This window comes from Pezoporus occidentalis, unplaced genomic scaffold (assembly GCF_034315485.1).
Source record: "Pezoporus occidentalis ecotype Australia unplaced genomic scaffold, CSIRO_AGI_Poc_V1 ctg20, whole genome shotgun sequence".
In the NCBI taxonomy this organism is placed as follows: Eukaryota; Metazoa; Chordata; class Aves; order Psittaciformes; family Psittacidae; genus Pezoporus; species Pezoporus occidentalis.
In genome coordinates, this window is record NW_026913856.1 from 4,806,854 (window position 1) to 4,815,244 (window position 8,391).

Here is an 8,391-nt window from a genome sequence, read left to right on the forward strand (position 1 = left end):
ACCCCCCACACACACACACACACACTTAGTCCCCTGACATCTCATTGAGTAAACACCAGCATTCTGAGATTCACTTCACGGGGATTGTTCATCTGCCTGTTCATCTCCTGTTGTTTTTCATCTCTGAACTGGCCAACGCTTTCCCCATTCACCATTTAACTTCTCCAAAAACTAAGCCTTCACCAAGCAGTAGCTGGAAGTGAAAACTGGTGACAGTTACAGCCCTGCCTACCCCAAAAACCCAGTGCAACCAGGGTGAGCCCAGAGACGCCAAGTCACTGCTCTGTCTAATTACAAACCCGAGGCAGATTAACCTTTGATGACTAAATTAATCTTCTAAATAAAATGAATATGCATCAGCCTGCAAATTAGGATTAAATGCTTAGCAGAATCTTTATGTGATCAAGCAGGTTTTGTGGTGCAGATGTTAACCATTAACATGAAGCAATAAAATCATTCTTTTTTCTTATAATAACACCTAACAATTCTAAAGCCACCTTTCATCTGAGAATCTCAAAGGGTTTCATAAGCATAATTAATTAACCCTCTCAGCATCCGAGACAAGAGCATAATAATATCCCCATCCAACAGCTGAAGAAACAGAGGCATAGCAACATCCTAGATCGCGTGCCTCAGACTGTGCATAATGTTACATGCTTTGAAGAAGAAAAGACCAGGTTTACAATGGCTTCATCCTTTCTCTCACGCAGACTGGCAGGGCAGCTTCTCCATAAGGCTGAACTATGATACATGCACGTCCCTGTCCCAGAAATGCTTGTGGTGGCTCTATACAGCCTTTAAGGTCAGGCATCACCTCTTCCAGCCATTGAGACACCAGACACATGGGTACCTCACCCCAGGTTACCTGCCAGGGCACATTCATCTGCGTCAGGACACCTTTTTACAATAAAGAGCAATGGAAGTTGTCTCACTACTGATCAAATAAAAACAAACAAGGACAAGGCGAAATGGCTTTAAACTGACAAAGAAGAGATTTAGGTTAGACATTAGGAATAAGTTCTTCCCTGTGAGGGTGCTGAGGTGCTGTCACAGGGTGCCCAGAGAAGCTGTGGCTGCCCCATCCCTGGCAGTGTTCAAGGCCAGGTTGGACACAGGGGCTTGGAGAAACCTGGTCTAGAGGAAGGTGCCCCTGCCAATGGCAGGGGGTTGGAACTGGATGAGCTTTAAGGTCCCTTAAACATAGAACACAAACTGTTCTATGGTTCTATGAAACGCTGCACTTTCTGATCTACTACTAAATTCTGAAATAAATCATTCCAGTGGTGGGGGTAAACCTGTTGTGGAGAAAAAAACTGTTTCTTCTTGGTTCTTCCCTTGGGCAGTCGGAACTACAAGTCCCTTAAATTATTTGTTCCTTGTACAGTTACAACAATGTAGTCATAAGGAAACCCAGATGATGGCAATCCCACTCCTTTTTCACTGCTGGTGGAACAGTTGTCCCTGCAACGTGATTCCTATGTCTACATGGAGTAAAATGCTTGCATGGAGAGCTACCACTTCCATCCAAATCCTGATACTCATGCTGGAAGAGATGTGGCCATGGTTCTTTCAGGTTCTCCCAGAACAACAAATAGTTTCAAGGAATTAAGGAAACCTTCTGCTGATGTCCACTTTCTGTGATTCTCCTTCCAATGGGATATTCATTTCCAAGTGGTTTACAATGAGTTTAGACAAATGTATACATCATGACTGACTTACAGCCTTACTACAACTGATTTGAATTTGATTAGTTTCAAACATTGTGCATTTGATTATTATCAAACTATAATGTAGTACTCTAATGAAGAGTTCTAGTGAGCTATGAACAGACATGCAAATTCATGTTCATGATAAATAGAGTTCGTTGACACATTTTGTTGCGCCGTCATTGCAGCTTCTCCTAGTATGTAAACTGCAAATGTAATTTTATTTGCTTAAAAGGGAACTGGGTAAGTTCTTAAGGTCAGTTTGTTTAAATTTCTTGGCTTCTAAAAGGAAACTTCAATTAGAAATTTACAATTATTTTAGAATACTGACATCACATACATAATTCTGGCATGTAAGTAACTTCCACTTCCACAGTATTGGACGTTAGACATTTGAAAACATTTGTTGTTTTCATACAATGACTGCTAAAATCCAGGGAAAAATTCCAAGGACTTTAATAAGCTTTGGATTGAGCACATTATTACTACAAATGTAATTCTCGATACCTCTCATAACATCCCAGGCCATGTGAGAAACTTAGAAAAAGCAATTAACATTCCTCTATCGACTTCTGTATTCACATTTTATATTTACCATTTAAGACTTTAATTCTCCATAAAACTGCTTAAATATACATAACTTTGCTGTTATTTAAACGTTTTATGATCTTCCTGAAATGATCAGCTAATTAAAATCACTTAATTTAATACCTTAAATTTATCTTCCTTTATTTGGAAGGAATTGTATTTAATGTGTAGGCTTTGTTTATTTTCTTTCTCAGAAAATCTTAATTTGGAAGGAAAGTCATGATTACATGTTAAGGAAGAGGATATCTTCTAGGCTGCAAACATAAAACTACTGGTAATCATTAGCTACCATGTATGACATGGCGTACATAATTAAGAAATAAATTTATTATAGAAACTTGGAATTATCAATTAAAAAATAGTCAGTGCAGTCCCACAAGCTCCGATATGATTACCTACGTTATCTGGGCTGTCACTTCTGATGCTGGTTTGAATCTCAAAGACCTCTGAGGGGTGCTCCATGTGTCAAGTTAAATAAGTGAGACAACCTTAGTGGAAAAATGCAATGATAGAAGCAGGTGCAAACACAACTCTTCCCGAGGAGAATAAAGATGTCAGCTTCAACTTGAATATTATTGGCAAACTGTTCTTCCTTCCTACTGTACTTCTGAATGGACTGACAGGACTGTTCAATTCATGGCTGTGCCACAGTCTGACAGGTCAGGAGGGGCAGAACCTTGGGAGTATTAAAGGACACTCCAGCCTGTTATGGTTTTTTCTTACTCATTACCTTTGCAGACTTTGATTTTTCCTTCTTCAGAGATTCCTCGAGTTTAAGACCAGAAGAGACAGTGAAATTACCTAGCCTGACCTTGTATATATGCCAAGCCAAGCTACACTCACTGACCCACCCTCTATGAATCCTTCTGCTTTTCTCTAAGCTACTTGTCATAACACTGATCTACAAATATGTCTCAATTATGAGGCAGTAAAACAGTGTAAAAAGAAAATGAACAGATCCTCCCACCAGTCTTTTTCTCCAAAATCCCAACTCCAGCAAAAAGATTCTGCTGCTCACTCTGAAGTGGAATGCAGAATTTGACATCCTCTGATGAATCAGACTCTGTTCCTTGTGCTGAGTGTCTCACACCTCTATTGGGCTCTAGCTTGGACTAGAAAAAAAATGAATAGAAAGGGTCATTTCATAATGGTTTTCACCTGATTGGGGAAGATTAATCTTAAACTATGTTCATTTATGGAGGATGGGTATACCTATTTATGAATTCAGATACAAACTGTAATTAGAACACAATTTGCTCATCCACAGGCTCAAAATAAAGTCCAATTTTTTTTCTAGCACTGTATAACTTCTCTAAACCAGTATACATCAGGAAACCTAATATACTCAGCACATGCCTAAGCAGTAAAAATTCTGACATTTATCAGAAACAGGGAAAAAATTGTAACAGCTAAATCTAATGATACCGTTATTTACAATACAATTTGAAGACTGTCTCTTGGCTCTGAAATAAAAACTACCGTAGACACTGGAACACTGACAGACAGTGGTAATCTCTTTTAAAACTATGCTGACAGCATCAACCGTTGTTCAGTTTGGTCTCAGGGAGTGTCGCTAAAAGTGAAATACTGCTTACCTTACTGCATCATGCAAAATACAACATCTCCCTAAATTCACCCACAAGCGCTCCAAAACATGCGCAACAAAACCACATGAAACTCAGATGATTTCAGATCATGTTACAAAGTCAAAACACACAACAGATTCACAGAAACATTTGCTAAGGTTCACCAACCTGTTGAGTGAACCTGGGCCCAGTTCCAAGCAAATCTGGATTGATTAATGTTTTCTTTAAATCAACATCACCTGACATTCTTTGCTACTGAAGTGAATCTTCTCCTTGGAATTTTGTATTGGTTTAAGTACAGAGTGGAAAACAGCACATGGAATGCACATCCATCTATGTACTAACTGAGGAGCATGCATTGCTGTTTCCTGCAAAGCCACGAAATATTGCAAAACCAGCACCCTGGCAGCCCCATCCATATTTTGCACTATTATTAGCTTCTTGGTGAGGGCCAGGGGTAGGGCTCTTTTCAAACTGTTCATGCATTTAAGAGCATAGCAGTAAAGGAGTTCTTCTGACATTTCACACGAGGCCAAATCAACATACGCTCAGCTACATGAGGAATGGAACCTCCCTCTAACGGACCCCCTGAAATCAATGGCACTACTTAAAAAGTAATATACCATTTCACCATTGTTAGTAAGACCTACTGTAAATAAGCTTTGGAAGCTATATTCCAGCTCCAGTTGCGCTTGGTGGTTTGTAATATTCCAGCACTTGCTAAATATAAATAAATGAAATAAAGTGGGAGCTAGTGATACTGTGATTTCTGCTAGCACTGACTGTACATTTGTTCCAAGTGTCTGAGCAAACAGAACACTACATAAATACCTTGCCATGCCTGTGGGATCCCATGCTAAGCTATAATCCATCACTGAAGCAGGCAGCCGCTCCTGAAGACATGCTAAAGCATTTCTGAGGTGGAATGTAATTCATTGCTACACTCTCCGGTTGCGTGTTTATTTCCTTTAGCAGGAAGAAGTGGCTGCACACAGAGCAGCTGTATGCTGAAAATTTCACTCAAAATTTGCATCATATGAAACAATTATTGACCAAAGTCTCTGTAATTTATCAGCTGATTTGTCTTCCCCTTTCTATAAAAATTCTCTGTCAATAACCTCTACATTCAGGAGCTCTACCCTGACACATAGCTTACCTGTAATTCTACCTGTATTTGAAAACTGCACAAGTTTTCAGGATTGATCCAGGCAAAACCATTCACAAAAACAAGAAGCTCTCCCACCTTGCCCTCACTACGCACACACAAGAATATGCATTATGTGTGTATAAACCCTCCCCTGCTTATCACAGAGTCGCTTTGTTTATTTTCTTCATTTCACACTCCTGGTTTCAGACAAACAAAAAACCGAGGAAAATGTTAAAGAACTGCCAAAGTTTCTGTTGGAATAGAAAAGGAACAGGAATATTGTAAGACAGACCGTTCCCTCAATTTCTTCTGGCCAATTTGTAGTCCCAGCAGATTTACACAAACTTTGAACAAGCACAGAGGCCTGGCAGTGCTGACATGAGCTGAACAGCTCTTGCTTTGTGAAATTCAACCACTGCAACTCCATAGACAGCTTTGGCAAAATAAAGGGAAGATCAACCCAAAAGAACAAGAGATGTAAAACCTACTGGATTCTTAAGGAGGATTTTTGTCAGCAAGTTGAAAAAGCCACCAATATTTCACCAGGGAACTTTCTAGCAACTTAGTTTTCCACTTATACGTGTGTATTGCACTGGAGTGCATCCCAGTGTCCTGAGTTCCTGCTTTTTCCTTTTACTACTGATGAAGAGTCGGTGTCCACTAATGATCTAAAACAACAGTATCTTTAATGTTCAGGCTGTAAATATGCCATTTAGTCCCAGGAGCCTAACATCTGTCAAAGGCATGAAATGATGACCATGAAAGGGAACTCCACATCTGTGTTTGCTTAGCAGAGGAACTGCAAGGCTGACCTGTGGACTGATGTGGCTGTTTAATATGGTCTCTGCAAACTGTTCAATAACGTCAGAACTGTAGTTTAATCCTCTTACCAGTACCATTGACATTATTTCATGTCCTACTAATTCAAAGCCATCTGCAGAAATACTTGCCTTTCTGGCAAGCACAGGCCAATTTTTTTAAAAGGCTCCAAGCCATAATCTTCCACATATAATTTCAGAACAAGATGATTATTTTCTTTCATGGGAACATTTTTTGCATAACCATATAGACTGAGTCTCACCTCAGTTTTAGTCTCCAAGTCAGGAGTAAAGGTTATGCAAGGTGAGGATCAGAGCCCAAAGCTTCACGAGATTGAATTTTCTTAATCAAATATCCAAGTATATTTTGAGACTCTTATCTCCAAATGTGTTCAGATGCAAAAAATCTTAATTATCCAGCTTTTGGAAGAATTAATAATATATTTAAAATATAAAGGTGGGATTTGAGAACCTTCAGATGTATCTATATTTCTATTTTGCAACTTCATGACCAGTTTTTGGTCATTTGGATTTCCTATGGAGAGTTTGTGGAAATCATATAAACAGACACAACCTGTTTTTCCACATGGTGAATTCTAATTCAGTGTTCACATTACAAAACCCACTTAAAAGTACTGAAAAAGAAAGAAGAAAACAAGTTGTTAATAGTACCTCAACAATTTTCCAGTGAATTTCCAGTCACAAGGAGCTCTAGACCTTGAAGGGGAAGAATCCAAGTGAGTGAAAACTTTCTGGCTTTGGTAAGGAACTAATGGTTTTGATGCTCTCCAATCACTCTTACTTCTCTTTGCAACCTTTGAGGAGCTATAATCCATCCAGGAGAATCAATTATTGAATGGAACAGTAAGAATCTCATGCTACCATTTGTGTCATGTCACTGCCTTCCATTGGAGAACACAAGTGGATCTGAAAGAAAAGTAGACAGTGTGAAAGAACTGCAGAAAACCAAGTATTTCACAATCTGGAAGACTGGTTAACACCAGTGTCTTTCTCAGAGTATTGCACACCACAGAAACTGGTCGAGGAAAGAATGTTTCTATATACATTTCACTCAGGCTCCCACTATCACTTAATCCCTCTTCCATCTATGCCAAATCCCAGCTGCAGCCCATACTCCAAAGAACCAGAGCTAATAGCAAAGTAACAGTCATATCTTCGCCAGCATTTCTCAACAGATATCATATGATTAGGTGTTAAGTGGGACTATTTGCACTTTTGCTTATGGCACATATAATTATGTAATTCTGTATAATGCCAAAATGACTGTTTAAGTAGCAGCTGCACAAAACAGAGATACTGGTTGGACAGCACAGAAAATACAATCTTAAATAAAACTAGCACAGTAAAAAATGCACATATATATACATATAAATGCATTTATATACCTTCAGGACTATCTAACATGGAAGGTTTTTACAAAAAGACCACATCAAGGGTTCTTAAGTAGGATTCTGTCTCTCCTCTTGCCTATGAAAGCTTTGCCAGTGACAGGCCAGAGTCCTTACAATACAAAGTTGGTTTGACAGACCCTTAAAGCTGTCCTGGGGTAAAGGCTGGACTTGATGATCATAAAGGTCTTTTCCAACCTAGTTGATTCTACAGTTCTATAATGGATGATACCGTTGGATTTCATGATCTCACCCATCAGCTGTTGCTGGTGTTTGTCACGAAGCACTGGCACTAGGTGGCTCTACCAGTGTTTTAGGTGAGGTGGTGGTGTAGCACATACTTGTGCACCAAGTTTCCAAATGCTTCAAAGGTCTGCCTGCAAACAACCTTGTGGGCAGCACAGTGATAAAGACGGGTATAGGTAAACCATATACAGTCACCTCCGGCAGAGTTCCTCCTGGGAAATTAAATGAATATTTATCCCTGCCATAAAAAATATGGAGGAAGGTAACTTATTTAACTTACTTTTATTATTTTTTCAGAGGAGATGTGTCCTAATTTCATGGCACAGTAACAGAGCTCCCATGAGCTTGACTAATGCAATCACAAAGTATCAAGGTTAGTTAGAAATACTGCTATATTTTAAAATAAATCCTTCTAAGCATATGGGTAAAGTGGTGGCAGTGGTAGGGGGCTGCCACAAAGGTGCTCTACAGATGTCGAAAGATCATCATTTGTTTAATTTAAATAATTCAATTTGTTAAGCAAGGAGCTGCTGAGATTATACAGTCAGAGGGTGGGGAGCAAAGAAAGATAATTATTTTTGTTTGCATAAATCATTTTCTTATTACTTGGAGATCAGGGTGGTATTGTTTGGGTTCAAGAAAGGAGGGCAAAGAAGATAAGTATATCAATTTGCTGATCGGGGTTGCATGGGATTTTGCTGCTGGGGCTGAAGAAGAGAAAGAAGATCATTATTTTTATTTAAATAAATCAATTTGTTGTGATCAGGGATCATGCTGTTTGCAAGGAAGGCATAGGAATTTCTCCTTTATGGACAGTTTGGAGTAGAACAAATGTTCAGGTACTACTCTATCAAATGGAGAAAGGACAAAAAAAAACCCTTCAAGACTATG

At 39.1% G+C, this 8,391-nt stretch overlaps 1 long non-coding RNA gene across 1 annotated transcript; it reads right to left on the minus strand.

The window, feature by feature from the left end:
* Window positions 1–368: 368 nt before the first annotated feature.
* Window positions 369–3,471, minus strand: LOC134163444 (uncharacterized). Its single transcript, XR_009964738.1, has 2 exons — window positions 3,313–3,471; window positions 369–865 (listed from the first exon to the last, which is right to left on the minus strand). It is a non-coding gene; the product is annotated as an uncharacterized LOC134163444 (long non-coding RNA).
* Between the last annotated feature and the right edge of the window lie 4,920 nt (window positions 3,472–8,391).